At 39.4% G+C, this 16681-nt stretch overlaps 1 protein-coding gene across 8 annotated transcripts in view; it reads right to left on the bottom strand.

Annotated features, from left to right (window-relative positions):
- The window catches only part of ARHGAP6 (Rho GTPase activating protein 6), a 308982-nt gene that overhangs the window by 119543 nt on the left and 172758 nt on the right, over positions 1–16681 (bottom strand). For 5 of the 8 annotated variants that reach the window (XM_085584606.1, XM_085584597.1, XM_085584582.1 and 2 more), the window contains exon 1: positions 1–16681. This exon is cut by the window's left edge; it is cut by the window's right edge and continues 20157 nt beyond it. The exons of the other annotated variants lie outside the window; for them this stretch is intronic. The gene's annotated coding sequence lies outside the window, so the exon portion shown is untranslated. 8 annotated transcript variants of the gene reach the window in all.

Raw genomic sequence — 16681 nt, forward strand, 5'->3', positions numbered from 1 at the left:
AAGCTCACATCAATCTTTTAGTAAATGTTAGCTGGAGCAGGACCTCACTCATTTGTTCTGCTTTTACACCTTGTTTGTGGGAAGTTTTTCTAATGTCTTAACTGGCAAAAAAGCTGAACACAAGGAAAGCCTTTTTGAAAACAGAGCCAGGTTAAGGTTCACAAACTTCTCATGAGGTTCCTGAAGGTTTTATTTTACAGATTCAGTCACTACTTTGTAAAGCAAGAAAGACAAACATTGCATTTTTTGGTGACTAGGCTTTTCCACAGTGTTTTGACATGTTTGAAAGAAATGCACTCTGTAGAAATAGTTAGAGACATCCTAAGATGCAAATGTCCCTTAAGAATAACTCCACATCCTCTGGGTAAAGATTTTATGTAGTAAGTAAAAAGAAAGACTAGTGATAAAGCAATCCAAATTGCTACTTATGGTCCCAAGGCCATGCTATTGTAGTCTGATGTGCAAAAGCATGCAAGATCTTGAAATGTCATATTAATAATGTAGAAAAGTTCCATCTAAGGACTATCACATAAGTTGTTACATAAGATCCTATGAAGGAAAAAAAAATCAGAAGACAAGTCTTTGTTTCTTGGTAGATTATGAGAACATCAAAAAATGACTGTTTAATTTTACTTTGAAAATGAACACCTCTACTCTCTTTTGTGCAGTGTTAGAAATAAGTGGGAATAATAACTCACAGCATTTGAGAGCTGAGACTCGTAAGAACAAATCAACCATGATCAGCTTGGAATCTATGTTTATAACATATACAACTTATTTTATATCTTGTTGCAGAGGGGACCAAGCCATACTCCTTGAAGTACCCAGCTCTCCATAACCACTCAGATTTACATGTGAGAAAACCAAAACAAAATGTTGGTGCCACATGCCTAAGACTGTACACAGGTGTTTAAATTTAGACCAGGGAAACTTCCCAGGTCTCCACAGCCCTTCTGGCACAATCAGTAAAATGTCAGTCTGGTCTCCATACCTCAGCCCCACCACACCACACTGAGGTCCACACAGAAGTGACTGAAAAGGCAGAAAATACAGGAGGTGGTCTCTCAGAGGTACATGTGAAAGGCCACATGCTTACAGGACAAAGAGATGACCATTTTTCATTCAAAAACATGGAAATAGGCTATTCTGGGAAAAAAAAAAACCTTAATGGCCCGAACACTACACAGATATGGGAATATATTTCTGGGATTAAAAAAAAAAAAAGAACATAAGTAAACTAAGAAAAGGGTGAATGAAGAAAAAGAAACAAACCCTCAAATCAAACCCAAAAGTCAGATGTGATCAGCAGTGGGAAAAAAAAAAAAAAAAAAAAAAAAACAAACCATAATGAACCAAAGCAAACAGAAACAGAGATTCCTGACTTTAGGTTATTCTCTAATCTAGTGGCTTGTAGCTTTTCCAAGAAACTGCCCTTAAACCTCCCTGCAGGCCACCCTGGAGATCAGTGAGCCCACGTTTCCTGGGCCCTGTGCAGCCCTGTCTGGCAGGTCTGTGATGCAGCACCTGCCTCGTCCTTCCCATTGCACAGGGAGCTTAGGCAAGCACTCGAGGCTGCAGGTTCCCCTCCAGAAAAAGCCAGGCATTTCAAAAGCCTGTTACAACTCTGCAGTTTGGCACTTCCCTCCCTATTTTCATGGAGCCCCAAGGAAATTGTTTAAGGTCAGCAGGAATGCATTTGTGGAGGCAGGGCAGAAGTGCAGCCCAGCCCCAGCTGCCCCAGCGTGAGTGCATGGCCCAAGGTCCAGCGCTTAATCCCCTCTGCTCTCCAGATGCTTTACAGCAAAGGCTCCCAGACAGCCTGGAACACAGTGTGAAGAGAACTAAATTCAAGTACATTTCTCTGCTCTTAAGACTCCGAGACTCCTCTTTCTTGTCTGTTTAGAAACATACTGAAGTAACATACACCATAAATAAAACAAATGTCTTTGGAAAAGGCCTCAGCAAGATGCTCAGAAAGTCTTCTGCAGTTTGTGATTCAATCTGTTTCCTTCTCCAGTTTAACCTGACATGTTGGGTTGTTATTAAGCTGTGTGATGCTTCAGATATTTTCAGTAAGTCTTGCTGAGATGAATTTTCCTCCTATTTAGACTAAATGTCAGTTTTCATCCCTGTTATCTGAATTTTTCACTGATCAGAGAAAAAGTTCTAAACTATGTTCTCCATTGATACGGAGAAAACAGAAGGGGGCTGATCTGAATATGGAAAATCAGAAATTGCAAGGCAATCTAAATAGAAAACTCTCATGAAATTTAAGACTCTGGGGCAAGGGGATGGTTTTCTCTTCTACACTTCCAATTAATTTCTACCCTGTTAAATACACCCAAATGTACATTTGCTTTCGTTTCTACCTAATGATATAAAAGTCCCAAAAAATTATGCTGGTAAACAGGAATAATGACCAGTCTTGATGGTGATATAACAAGAAAAGAACAAAAGAAGGATCGTGGAAAAATTGTGGAAGCAAGCATTCAATACCCAAAGGAAACAATTCATGGGAAGTTAATGAGTAGCCAATATGAGACTGAGCAGGAAATCAACAGTGTCAGACACCTATGGAAGAAAACAACAAATGTAAACAAGGGGAACACAGAATGAAATAGAATGTTAGCAGCAGGTAAAGAAAAATTCAGGACTTCAGAAAATGAGGAGAATTGAAACGAATTTCATTTGAGTTGAAATCCAGTCAGATGCAGGAAAGTAAGAAAAAACAAGGCCAAAAGAGTCACAAATAATTTCAAAAAATATGACACTATTAAAAAAATAACGTGATATACAAATTTTGGCAGCCTGTCAAATTTTAATTACCTTTTCAATTACTAATTATGTCTTATAATTGACTGAATGAGAAGACAGAATTTCAAGAGTTTTAATGTTACCTTTTTTTTTCACTTCTGTGATCTCATCACAGTGGAGAACCAAATGTCTTCAATGACAAGAACAGGGCATTTGCTACAAGATGATCTCTGCCCCTTAACACTACAAGAAACCCCAAGTAAAGGTCTATCCTAAATGAAGAACAAGGCAGAAATTTCAGCTACATTAGTGGAATAGGATTTTATACATCTTTGTGACAATAAACCTCTCTGAGAAATCAACCTATGGAAAATGGAAATTATGTTTAAATTTTTTTTGTAGTCTTAATTGGAATAATACTTGTTCAACCTTATGAGCATCACAGAGAACACAGCTGATGAGCATCAGCAGGCACACATGACACACAGCAGTGGTACCTGCACGTGGCCACACCAAGTTACTCATATACTCATACCTGAAGCATCTCCATTTCTTCCTAACTGTTCTCCAGACTGACTTCCTTTTAATCTAATAAGAGACATGAAGATAGTGTTGGGTCCAAAGCCAGTATTATCACCTCCAGGTCACCTTCTATCCCTCCTCTGTGGGCAGCAGCACTGGGCCACAGGAGGGCAGGGAGCAGATTCAGGCACTTCTGCAGTCTGGAAAGGAACTGCAGGGCTTTGTGCAGGACAAAGCTGTCACAGTTAGTGCTGGAACTAATGCCCAAAGTGCAAAGAAAGATACCTGGAGCTTTGCTCCTGCTCCTTCAGGGATACACAGAACATGTTGTTATTTACAAACAACTGAGAAAAGGCCAATTGCACGCCTTTCATTTATGACGGCTTTCAACTACGTGTGTTAAACCTTAAAATTATATAAATAAAGGTGCATTGGCCATGGGAATATGAACTCATTTTTGTACCACTGCTTTTCCCAAAATTACTTCAACAGGCAGTTTATTAATTTAAGATAGAACTTTAGGTCTTTTTGTTCAAATTCAATGGGAACACTTATGCAATGCATGTCAAAATGAAATTAATGTGCATTAAAATCTGGCCTTCAATGAGATTCAATCTATAGACAGTAGTGCTTACTCTGGAGCCACCTGGGAAGAGATCCTTTATCTCTTATTTTAATTTTAGCATTTAAGACTAATTTTTTCAATAATTGTTAATGCTTAATTAAGAAAGATGACAGCAGAAGCAATCTCTCTTTGAGGATATAAAATAAATATAAACACCATTTCAGAACATCTGTTGTTATAGATTAGGTATAATTAATATTGTTGAAAATGGAAAAAAACTGGATTAAACTGATACTGTACATCTAGGGAACCCTGACAAAGTAAAAACTCCTGTTCGCAGCTCTGTGAGAACAGAGGGTTTTCTGTGCTCTGCAGAACTGCATGAAATGCAGAGCAAACAAAGATTAATCACTTCTGTGCTCATGGTCACTAAAAGGCAAGGAAAGATTTTACAGGAGAAAACTGGGTTTGAAATTGTAGGGGAAAAAATGTTCAGAGTACCTGAAATTTTGCTGGAAATGAAAGAAAGTTCAAAGGAAAGGAAACTTCCATTTTTGCAGTGGAGAAGGCAGCAGTGAGAAAATTAATCTTGTGCATTAATCTTAGCATTCCTCCTAAGTGACTCAGGCCTGCAGAAGAAAACATTCCCACTATCGGGTTAGAAAACGTCATGTTTCCCACACAGAAGGGAGGAAAAAAAGCCTGAGCAGGGCTGGTATTAATACTTTCCCCCTGATTAATTTCTTGCAGACCCTTCGATCATTCAGAGTTTCAAATTGTTGAGGAAAATAGTTGCCATTTATAAAAAAAAAATTAATTAGTTGTCATGTGTACAATAAGCTTGAGTCAGAGCATTTCTAAACAGTTATTTAACTATTTATAATTTATTATAATAGTCCTTGGTAAAAGCATCTTAAAATCCCATCAGCAGCAAAACAGAAGATAGACTAATAAACTCTGTGGCAATGTTTACACACTTAAGAGATATAAATGCATACTTTTTGTGGTGACAAGCATAAAAGAGAGCCCAATAAGCAATGAAGAGTAGGCTGACCCTTGGTGAGCTGGAAGAGTGAGAGAGGTCAGAAAGCCACCAGCAGCACCTGAACCTCCACCATTTCCTATGTCTGAGCCAAATGTCTCTTTTGAAAAGCAAAACCCCAGCTCTGTGGGGAGCACTGACCCCACACAGTACTCATGTACCTCTGTAGATGGCAATGCTGTTACCAACAGGGAAAAAAATATGTGTGCAAAAAGAACAGTCAGTTCTGATGCTTCACTCTCAAACCCTCCGTGCCTGCAGAGCAGAATCCTCCTGCTGGGCACTGCAGCACTAAGGGCAGCTACAGCCGGGCGCTTCCACACCAGCAGTGCTGAGCGGGCGGCTCCCTGAGCCGAGCCCCAGGGAGCAGAAGGTGTGCAGATGTGCCCCAGCAGCAGATGTGCAGATGTGCCCCAGCAGCAGATGTGCCCTAGCAGCAGGTGTACAGATGTGCCCCAGCAGCAGATGTGCCCCAGCAGCAGGTGTGCCCCAGCAGCAGGTGTGCAGATGTGTCCCAGCAGCAGGTGTGCCCCAGCAGCAGGTGTGCAGATGTGCCCCAGCAGCAGGTGTGTCCCAGCTGCAGGTGTACAGATGTGACCCAGCAGCAGGTGTACAGATGTGCCCCAGCAGCAGGTGTGCAGATGTGCCCCAGCAGCAGGTGTGCAGATGTGTCCCAGCTGCTGTCACCCGAGAGCAGCAGTGCCGCACTCAGCAGCCAGGAGAGGAGAGCCCGGTGCCACAGCAGCCCTGGGCCTGCTCCCCCGGGACGTGCGAGCCCCCAGCTGTGCCGCAGGTACAAGAGGGAGCAGCAGGACGGGCACACCCACATCCTGCAGGAATCAAGGCAGACCCCGGGGGATTTGAAGGAAGGATGGGCAGGACACAGCTGAGCACTGAAAACTAATTTACTATCCTCATGAAGCATATGGGACAGCAAGGTAGGAGACTCAAAAATGTCTCCTGGTAAAAAGCACCAAAGCTTACCCACTTGCAAAACAAGAAGGAAGCAAGTAAACTATACAGAATACTATACAGATTATTATTTATTAATCCTTAAATTATTTCCCAAAGGGTTACTCAGCTGAGCTTCTGATATGTTTTGTATTAGTGTGACATGAAAGTTGAATTGTGAATGATTTTTCTCTATTGTTATTTATACATGTGGGAACCATTTATAATTAAAAAAAAAATACTGTGTCCCTGAAAGAATTTGGACTGAATACTTTTTCTCTACGAGCTTAGGTCTTTCAGTAATTGCCTTTTCACAAGACAATATTTAAAAAATAACTGAGATTATTAAAAATAATTATATTGGCAAGGAAGGAAGGCAAATTATTAAGGGCAAATTCTTAAAGATTTAAAGCCAACTGCTCCTATTAACAATTTCTATTTTCAACTTCCTGCTATTTTATTGTATTCTACTGGACAGAAAGGTTGTAGAAAGACATAAAACATGATTTAAATGTTTTCCCTTTCAATATATACCTTTCATGTTAGGTCAGTTGCTCCACTTCAGAGCTCAGCTGAAAATTTGTAATAAAAACAGAGGTAAAACACATTTGAAGAATGTTGTCATAAAATATGCAAATTCTTTCCTCTTTCAAAGAAACTCAAGGAGCTTTTCCACTTATCATACAATGGTAAGTGATGTAAGACAAAAGGATGGAATGGAAGTTATTAACAGATTTTTCCATCTTTCTTCTCTAGCTCACTGTGGTTTACAATATCCTTAGTTTTGTGTTGTTAGAGGGGTTTGCTGTTGAGTTTCACACAGACAAAGTATCTGGAAGTCATGACCTATTAGAAACTTCTATACAAAAAAATAAAAGCTTATTAGTAGCTAGGTGTTCATTTTAATTACAAAGAAAAGAAGATGAAAGTAAGATAGCACAAAGAATTATTATATACCAACTACATTTGACTGATGAGTTTTCAAGGTGATTTTAAAAATAAACACTTTCACAAAATGTGTGTATTGCAGACAAAATGTGTATATTGAAGACTTCGTATTACATGTGTTAACAAGACCATGGCAGTTATTTCAAGACAGAATACAATACAGAAAGGTTTGACTTATGTTCTTATAAAAAAAGTCATGAAATTCAACAACTTCTTTCCCCTCCTGTCACCAGGTTCTTAACAATTTCACCAAAAGGAGCACAAAGTAGACATCCAGATATTCTCATTATCTCATCCATTCATAGCTCACTAATTATTGTAATCTGCATGCATACTAGCATTGATATTTACTGATTTGTTATAAGTACCTTTCATACATACACAGACATTGATGTGAACTTGAGGAAGTATTACAAAAAACTTCATGAAGAACTCTACTAATTTCATCAATGTCTGATAGCTTCACTAAAAGGCTTCACTAGAAAGATACAACCCAGCACTAGATTTTAAACCCAATTATCCTTAACGCAGCAGGGCAGAAACTGGAGATTTTTGTTTCATTTGGAGTGATGGCTGTTCTAATGCTTCAGAGCGTCTCAATCATATTAGAAAGGCATCTCTTAGAGGCAGCATCTATAAAAGCAGGAATAAAGCCAGATATTGATCCCTAATAAATGAAATAAGAACAATTATCATACAGATGTTCTCAGAATCAATAGAAAGATAGGGAAACTTAAACCATCGATAAATGAAATAACATCCCACAAAAAAGTCAGTAAAAGAAAAGAGTACCCAATTCTACTGACATATTAGATTGGCCTGAGGGTGGGATATTCCACCTCAAAAAAGTCAAAAATACCAGGTAAGGTCAACTATAATTTTTGTTTTAATGCCATTATTCTCTATTAAAAAAAAGTTATGAAATTTCTTTGACCTCAATTTTACATAATGAATTAGAAAGCTTAGAATTTAAAATGTTAAAGAATCAATATTTTTATAGGTCAAGATCTTAAAATGCAAACTCTTAAAAAAAGTTCTTCGGGTATATTTCAAGCTGTCAGTTTGGTGAGTAAGATAATGAAAGCTTAAGAGTAGAAACAGTCTGCTGAAGTCAGTGGGTCTACACACACTGAATTCAGTCACGCAGGATTTTCTCTTTAATGCTGATGCTGCAGAACTGCCCAGGAGACTTTCATGGTAGATAAAGATTAAAAATATAACCCACTTTATTTAGCACTGAAGTCAGCCAGTACTTGCTGGATTGGTCTGTGTCTCACAAACGGGATGGGACTCTGGTTGTAGACTTAGGATTTATTATCTGTTTCTACAGAGAAACAACAACATCTCTGCAAATCTAGATTAAAGACCAGATAGCAGTTTATGTAAAACCTTTTTCTACATATTCTTTGAACTAATAGCATAAAAGAAAAGGTGTAAAGCTATTATACTCTAACTAACAAGAAAAGGACCCATATGGGTTTAACATTAACAAAATTACTTCTACAAACCTCAAACAATACACAATAGTTCATTATTTAAGATTAAAACTTTTTCTATCTTTGCAAAGCATATATCTAGGACTTTTAACATCTTGAACTATCAATAACTTCTTGTTCTTTCTTGTTTTTTATGAAAAATATGAATATATTCACTTAGTTCTTAACTTCTTATGAGAAGGTTTAGAAATTTCCCAGCCTTTCTCAGCTTTATGCTTACTTTCTAGAGCCTTTTACCTTTTTATATTCCTACAATTACTCAACTCTTTCATTCAATAAAGATTGACTTCTTGATCTACAGAACTTCCTGGTCACCTATGAAAACATGACCTATTTGCTCCACTACTTATTATTATTGTTAGGGATCTTTCTCAGGAGTCATTTGAACTGCCCCTCATTGATATTGTCCCATTCCCTAAAATATTTGTCTTCTAATTCATCTCATCTGCCTGGATGAACTCTGCATTCTCTGCTGCCCATGTCCTCCTCTTACGAGTTCTTGACTCTCCTCAGCGTTGTCTTCCTCTTCACCTGTTTTACATCCATGAAATGCATTAAGAGAAATGGACAATCCCTTTGAAAATAGTACTCTTTCTCCTCCTTCTACTCTTCTTACTCAAACAATGTTCATTAGCAGTTGTTTGATTTCTTAGCATGAACACAGGCATGTTCTGGGTGAACTCTGTGTAGTCACTGTGCTCACATGGCAACCCCACAGTGACTGTGAGCTATGTCACCCTTCTGTGACAAAGGAACAAGCCACTTCTGGTGCATCACTGACTCAGAGTGATACATTTGCAATGGACAGAAACATCTTAATATAGATATGCAACAAACTAACATTTATCCTGACACAACTTCCTCACATTTCCAAAATGTAAATCATTCAGGAGAGCTGTTTCAAGTCTTGCTGTCACATAAGGTACCTTCAGAGTATACATACTGTACCACTAATAGCTGCTTTACATAGTCAGAGAAATGCAAAGGAATGCTACTTTAAGTAACAACTGACCTTTTTACTTTACATGTAAGGTAAAATGCATCAGAACATATCCATACAATTTAAAAAAAAACCTTCTGAGACAGAGTCCATCAAACCCCTCTAAAATGCTTTGTTTCTGTTATTTATTTTAGCCTTGCACAAGTGTTTTTTAATGAAGAAGACTAAAAATTAAATATTCTTATATAATAAATAATGCAATATAACCTCATTGTAGGTATAATTTGGAGCAACTAAGAAAGTTTAATCACTTTTTTCCTAGGATCCTCCCCCAACTTAACATTTCAAAAGTTGTACAGCATGTCAGCAAAAAATAATGCACTGATGGGAATATCCTGACAGAGGTGAAGAAATCTGCCACTGCCAAACTTAAAGCAATTTTCCTTGAAAAAAAATAAGTGACAAGACCTAAAAGACCATTTAACACAAAATTATAATTTATTTTCTAATATGTCTCTTCGTATGTGCAAACTAGCTCCTGTCTCTTTCCTTTTAAGAAAGTTACTAGACAACTTAGCAAATATATGTCAATAAAACAAACTTTAAAAAGGTCTCCATATGTTCAAGCCCTGCAAAGGTCCAAGCACCTGAAAAGTGAGAGGTTCCCCAGATGCCTGATGCTTAACAAGAACTTTCCATATCTCTCGAGACTAAGCCTAGAAGAGTTTTTTATTTCTCAGTGCCAACCCATTTAACATAAATCTATCTCCGTCATGATGTGTTTTCTGGGAAACGTGAGCAGTGTCCTTTCTTGGAATAAATCTTTACCTTTCTGAGTCACAGAGTTCTCTGTAACTCTTTAGCCATATACATCTGCAGCTTACTTTGCACAAATTAATTTGACTTTCCCATAAAACTCAGCTTTAATATAATAAATAACTGACAAGTGTTAAATAAACTCTTTGGAAAGCAAAGCTCAGGATGAGATGAAGACTCCCTGCAGCCAACCCACCTGGCAGCAAGACAGCAGAGGCCACTGCAGTGCTCATCCCCACCAGCCCAAAGCTAACTGGGGCATTCCAAGAGCAGCAGCTCCTGTAAATATTTTGAATGTCACACTCACAAGGAACGTAACCGAGCAAACCAAGTGCACCACTGGGATCGAAGTTACTCTGAGAAGATGTAGGTTTTTAAGGACCAATGCTTTCTGTTTCCCTGCTTATGAAAAATCCTGGGCTAGCATATAGCCAAGTTTCCACAGATTTTCTCACATTTTTCAAGTTACAGAGCAACATACACATCCTAAAAATCAAGCAGAAAAAAATATTCACAAGCATTTGCCCTTACATACCATTGTCTGCTGTTGTCCTGTTCTTTCATCTTAAATCCATGACATCAGTACTTCAGCCCTTTCACCTCCACTTGTACGTGGTGCCATCCCACAGTGGTATCCATGGGGAAACTCACTGTGCCCTGGCTCCCTACACACTTCCATTTCTCCAACTCAGGCAAGGAGAAAAGGTAAGATCAGGGGGCTGAAGAGAACCATCAAGAACTGTTTTAGAAGATGACTGAGCAATACACTTTTCCAGCATAGCTGCTCTGTGCATGCATGCACCAACACTGCCAAGGAAGACAGAGTCTCCTCTGGCTGAGGAGGCTGTCTGCAGGAGGATTACAGGGCAAGGACAGGACTCTTCCTCAACACTGGGCCTCTGCCAAGACGAGGCAATAGGATGAAAGGACTTGACCTCTGAAACTTGCCTGAGGATTAAATAAGCTTCTACAGATGGTGTACAAATGTAACTGTTTTGATTGTGGTTTGCCATCCTACCAGACTGTAATACGAGGTTTTCTCTCAGCATAAACAAATTACATCAACAGCCTTGTGGGACAACATGCACACATTTCCTCCATGAGCACCTCCTCTGTGTGACATTGCACCAACCCTGCATCTTAGCAGGGAGGGAACCCACGGGCCAGACAGGCCACCACGGGCAGATCCTTGCTGGACACCACCATGGTACTCAGTCAAGGCAATATCAGAAGAGACAGTCCATGTAAAATCTAGTATGACAAGGATCCTTTGATAATTTCTGTAAATGACCAAATCTCCTCATTCTCTACCCTGACAGTCTCCGGTGACACCTTCTCAAAGTCTAATGTGAAGATGACAAAGGGCTAGGTTCCAACACCTTTACCAAAGAAAATACAGAACCACGGCGAGAGTAGCTATGAATATTTTATGTAACAGAGTTAAAAGCAGATACAAAAATATCAGTTGACAAAAAACATCACACAGCCTGAAGAACAAGTAACAATTATCTCGTATGACAACAGATGTTGGGCTCCACCCAAGGTGAAAGGGCACAAGCAGAGAGCATCTCCCCTTTTCAGCCCCCCATCTCAAACCTCACAGTTAGTTATACTAACAAAAATTCATAGTGCCATCAAACACTCAAGAAGGGGCCTCTGCTATGCTAAGATCCCACCTGAGAAATGTCTCAGCAAGGAGCTACTCCTCTCATTTGTACCATGACAGGTGACATGGAAGTACAGTGGCATGTGTCACACTTGTGCCACACATAAAGCACACACTGGCTGTTGCCCCTCAAAGGCCCCATGCCTTACTTCTCAGTTTTACCAGCAGAGGTAAACCCTAAAACAGAATCTGATAAAAATATGAAAAAAGCAGCTTCTACCGTCAGAATGATTTAACTGATATATGTTAGAACAGTCTTTCTTTCATGAAGTGATACACTGAGCCTGGTCCTGTTAAAAATACATCCAGCGTAAGAATAATCACATACACTGCCAGGGATAAGAGGATTCTGTGTACATGGCAATCAGCCTTGGTCACCCTGAGTGAAACACTTGGGCCACTGCAGGAGAAAAAAGAGAAGATAGAGTATAGTGTCATCTCTATTATTCATTTCATTCCACTGATGAAGAGTTTCTCTGATAAACTGGGGAACACAGACACAAACTTCAGACAGCAGCTTTCCAAAAGGAACAGATCTAGCAGCTTTCCCATTTTAAATTCCATTAGAACACTGGTACTGCAACAAATCAACCTCTGTATGTTTCCAAAAATCCAGTGGGATATTTGTGTTTAACAATATAACAACACATTAATGCCTCCCAAACATTAACAATGTGACATCGTAGTCAAACAGAAACTCACTCATTCCAGTTAGAATGTATGATTAAGTCCTAGCTGCTAAGAATTAAAGAACAAATCAGGTTAATGTGTAGAAGGGATGATATGTGCAGAGTTCTCCCTCATGAACTGAAGACAGCTTCTTGAAAGACTTTCTGCACGTTCAATGAACACTAAACAATAGAAGTGAGCTGAAGTGAGTACTTGAGCTACTAAGGCTCTTCCTCAGCATGAAGAGAATCTCTACACTGAGGGGACTTGCATGCAACCAGAGTTGGCAAGAGCTGCAATGAGCTCCATGGAGCTAAGGTGACAGAGGGCTGCAAAAGAAAAGTAGAAAATGAGGTATCCGAAAACCTTGTATTTTAAGGCTAAGGAGGAATTGGAAGCTTGCTTATAGAAACGTCTGCTTTTCACATACAGCAATGGGGAAAACCATTCAGTGAGAGCAGAAACCTTTGAAAGGGAGCAGGAATGAACTATTCTACTCCAACACATCCTTACCTCACTTCACACATCCATCTACTTATGTACCAGGATTTGCACACAGGTTCTTATTTCAGTCCAGATCTTGCAGAGATTCCTCTGTGGAGTACTGAGGAGTATTAGCACATCACGTAAGATGAGTACTGCTCAGCTTGAGTAGAAATAGCCATTGTTAGAAAAGGAGTCTCCTAAATCATTAATCATTTCTACATCAGCATATATAGTCCAGGCACATTCCTTGTTCTGGTGCACCTCTGAGAGCATACATTTACAGTTCAGAGGAAGGCTACGAAGAGATGACAAATCACCTCCCACTATGTAACAGAAATATTTGGCTAACTAACTGGTACTGAGGAGCATCCTAAACAACAAAAATGTTGTTCTTTCTTTTCTGCTACAAAGCTCAGCACTCTGCACCTTCTTTCCCCTTTCACTGAGTGAAGATGGTTGGTCCAGCTGTTTTTATCTCACTGATTTGCAACACCTGTGCTCTTCTTCACTACAGGTACACATGGCTCATCATAACAGTTTGTTCCTGAAAGACACTACCAGTCTTCCATTTGATCTTTGCATCTGGTTGGTAAAAATATTAAATGCCTTTATAAAAGCACTGTGGTGTAAACTTATGATGTTAGAGGTCTTTGATTTCCCTGCTTTTTTTTCAAAATATTAATCCTGTTTGATGAAGTTTTTGTAAGATATGTTAAGCCCACATGCTGGATTTCTTGGCCCTGAAGCATGCATAAAGCTTTCCAGCTTCCTTTATTTCATACACACGAAAACATGAGGAGGGGTGAGCTGCAATCCAGCACAACTAAAATAGGAAGCTATGAGTAGTGACAGGTTCTATGTCCGCTGAATATTAGAAAGTTTTGCTGTATTCCAAGCTTTTTCCTTAATGTCAATGAAAGATTCACACTACAAAGAAAGAAAGCTTGCATCTACAAACCAGTCAGGGGAAGTGGGTATGTAAAAATCAGAGAACTTCACTGGCTTTAGAGAACAAGACCATTTCTCTCTGTGTTAAAACATTTCAGATACTAGCTCGCATTTTTGTGTAAGATAAGACACAAATCCACCTGCAACACAGAAAGCTCAATATGGAACCAAGCTCGTGTATGCCTGTCCACACTGTGTGAACAAACAGAGCACTTGGTATCCCAGGCCTGGGACCATGCTCCCTAGCAGGTCACTGCAGTCATGTCCAGCTGCCATCACAAGGCTCCCAAGCCAGCTGCAGATGTCAAATGCTACCTGAGTTGATGGGATACAGATTGCCTCTGCTGCCTGCAGGACGGGCAGGCATGCTGCACAAAGGTACACAAACCTACTGACAAGGTCACCTCTCAGGCCCACATCACATCAGACCTGCCTGACCTCTAGAGAAACTTGGGTGGAAAGCAAGAACTGCTCAGCATATGAGCTAAATGTATATGTGTATATATATATATATATATATATATATATATATATATGAGTCAAACAACTTTATGAAAGAGGCCCTGGTTCTGAACTTAAGCCAGAAATGTGCCCTCACAGCAAAGAAGGCCATCAGCTTCCTATGCTGCATAAGCTGCATTAGCCAAAGTGTCACCAGCAGGTCAAGAGAAAGGATCCTTGCCTTCTGCTCAGCACAGCTGAGACACACTTGGAATGTGGGATCCAGTTCTGGGCTCTCCAATACAAGAGAGACAAGGACTTACTTAATGGAGCAAGTTCTCCAGCAAAGGGTCACAAAGATGATTAAGGAATGGGAGCATCTCTCATACAAGGGGAGGCTGAGAGCTGGAGAGGAGATGCCTTAGGAGGGTCTTGTCAATCTGTACAAGAAGGAAGCAAGTACAGATTCTTCTCTTTGGTGGCCAGTCAGAGAACAAGAGACAGTGGGCACAGGCTGAATTCCACCCTAAACATAGGAAGAAACTTCTGCAGTGAGGTTAGTCAAACATTGGCATGGATGCCCACACACACTGTGTAGTCTCTGCCCCTGAAGATGCCCAAAATAAAACTGAACAGAGGCCTGAGCAAGCTGCTGTAGCTGACCCTGACCTGAACAAAGCATTGGACTAGATAATCTCCAGAGAAACCCTTACAATCTTAACTATTCTCTAATTCTATAAAAAATAAAGCTAAAAGCTAAGTCATATTAGCACTTGTAAAATTAGTAAGAATACATATAAAGAAATATGGGGTTTTTAAGCTGACAGTGTCAGTCACTGAAGCTTTATCAGGAGACTCAAGAGACTCATTACCTTCACTCTTCCTCCTTCATAAAGGAAAAACTGTTTTAACTCCATAAAATGTCTTCTGTCAGATAAACAGAAACTTTTATCAACAGCAGCCAACCAACCAGCTGAGAGAATAAATGGCAAAATAATACTTTAAAAAATCCAAATTAGTATATTATGCTATTTTCCCCAAGCCTTCATTGCCAGTCTTGAATTTTTAAAGTTATTAACATGCTAATTAGTATATTGAAATAAAAAGTACCTATTGTGTTAAATAATTACACCACAGAGAATATTGAAAAGTTTGGGAAAACAAATTTCTTCATAATTCAAACTTACAGCACATATTTTTTCCTTATGCAGCACATAGAAGCATGATGGCTGCACACTTATATTTCATCTACATGTGGCCAGTGAAAATCATTGCCAAAAGTAGAAGTTCTCCTTGAGAGAACAAACAAAAAAAATTAAGAACATAATAAAAACATTTGTCTGAGTAACTCATTACCAAGTTACATGAAATTAATAACCTAACAACCTTTTTCATTTCAAAGAAATCCATCTCACTTAGATTTTATTTTACTATTTCATGCCAATGATGAGACTGACTCAAATAATTTACATGCAAATGTGAATGTGAAGTTGCCCAAGACTGTGTGTCTAGGGAAGAAATCCAAGGAAACAGTCTGGTCTCTTGCTGCAAACCAAAGAAAGCAATTCTCAAAATAAAAACTGACATTTTCTAAAGTCACAGAGCAATAAAGTCAGACCATTTCTTCCTTTGAGGAGTTTTTGTTTGTCTCAGTGCCCCGAAATTCCTCCACAGGGCAGTGGTATCTTCCATTTGGACTCAAGGCTGTTGATGGGCAGCTCCATGCAAAAGCCAAAAATCCTGGCATCCCTCTGATGCTGCCACTCAGGGAGGAACAGCGCTGCCTTCTTACCAGGATGCTTTTTCACAAAAGCTCTGTCCCAACTCAGCATCCCCAGAGTTTTTTTCCCACAAAAAGGAACTCAAATGTGCAGAACTAGCTAACTGCATACTCCATGACAAATGGGAGCTTTATGCCTAGTGTTCCTTACTAACAGAGGTAAATTAACTTTTCAGGTTAGCAGGCATTTAACCACAGCTGGATTTAGCTGCCTCCTGTACTGCCAAGGCATGCTATATTTATTGTCAATAAAAATACTGAGGAATACTATAAAGTAGGAAAGGTTGTTCTGCCCTCCATGTCATGATGATTACAAATGAAGACAGTGCCCAGTTAAAGAGACACTATTCAAAGTCTGGTAAAAAAAAACATTTCCAGAGGTAAAACAGCTTAAGCTGTGCTGGAATGTCTGACATACCAGCAATATCTGGGGGGAAACAAAGAGTGAGAGAAGAAACAACTCCCATTCATGTTAAAGGGATTACGATCAGAGTCTTGCAGACCGAGGTATTCCACAAGCCACACAGAAATCAAGTATGTTTTAGAAGTTCTACATATAATAGAAGCAATGCCAAGAATTTTTTCGGGATAGATTTTACTGCACTACATTTATTTCTAGCCAGATCACACTCACAGCCTGTTGCCCATACTAGAGAG

This window comes from Lonchura striata, chromosome 1, assembly GCF_050655825.1.
Source record: "Lonchura striata isolate lonStrDom1 chromosome 1, ASM5065582v1, whole genome shotgun sequence".
NCBI lineage: Eukaryota > Metazoa > Chordata > Aves > Passeriformes > Estrildidae > Lonchura > Lonchura striata.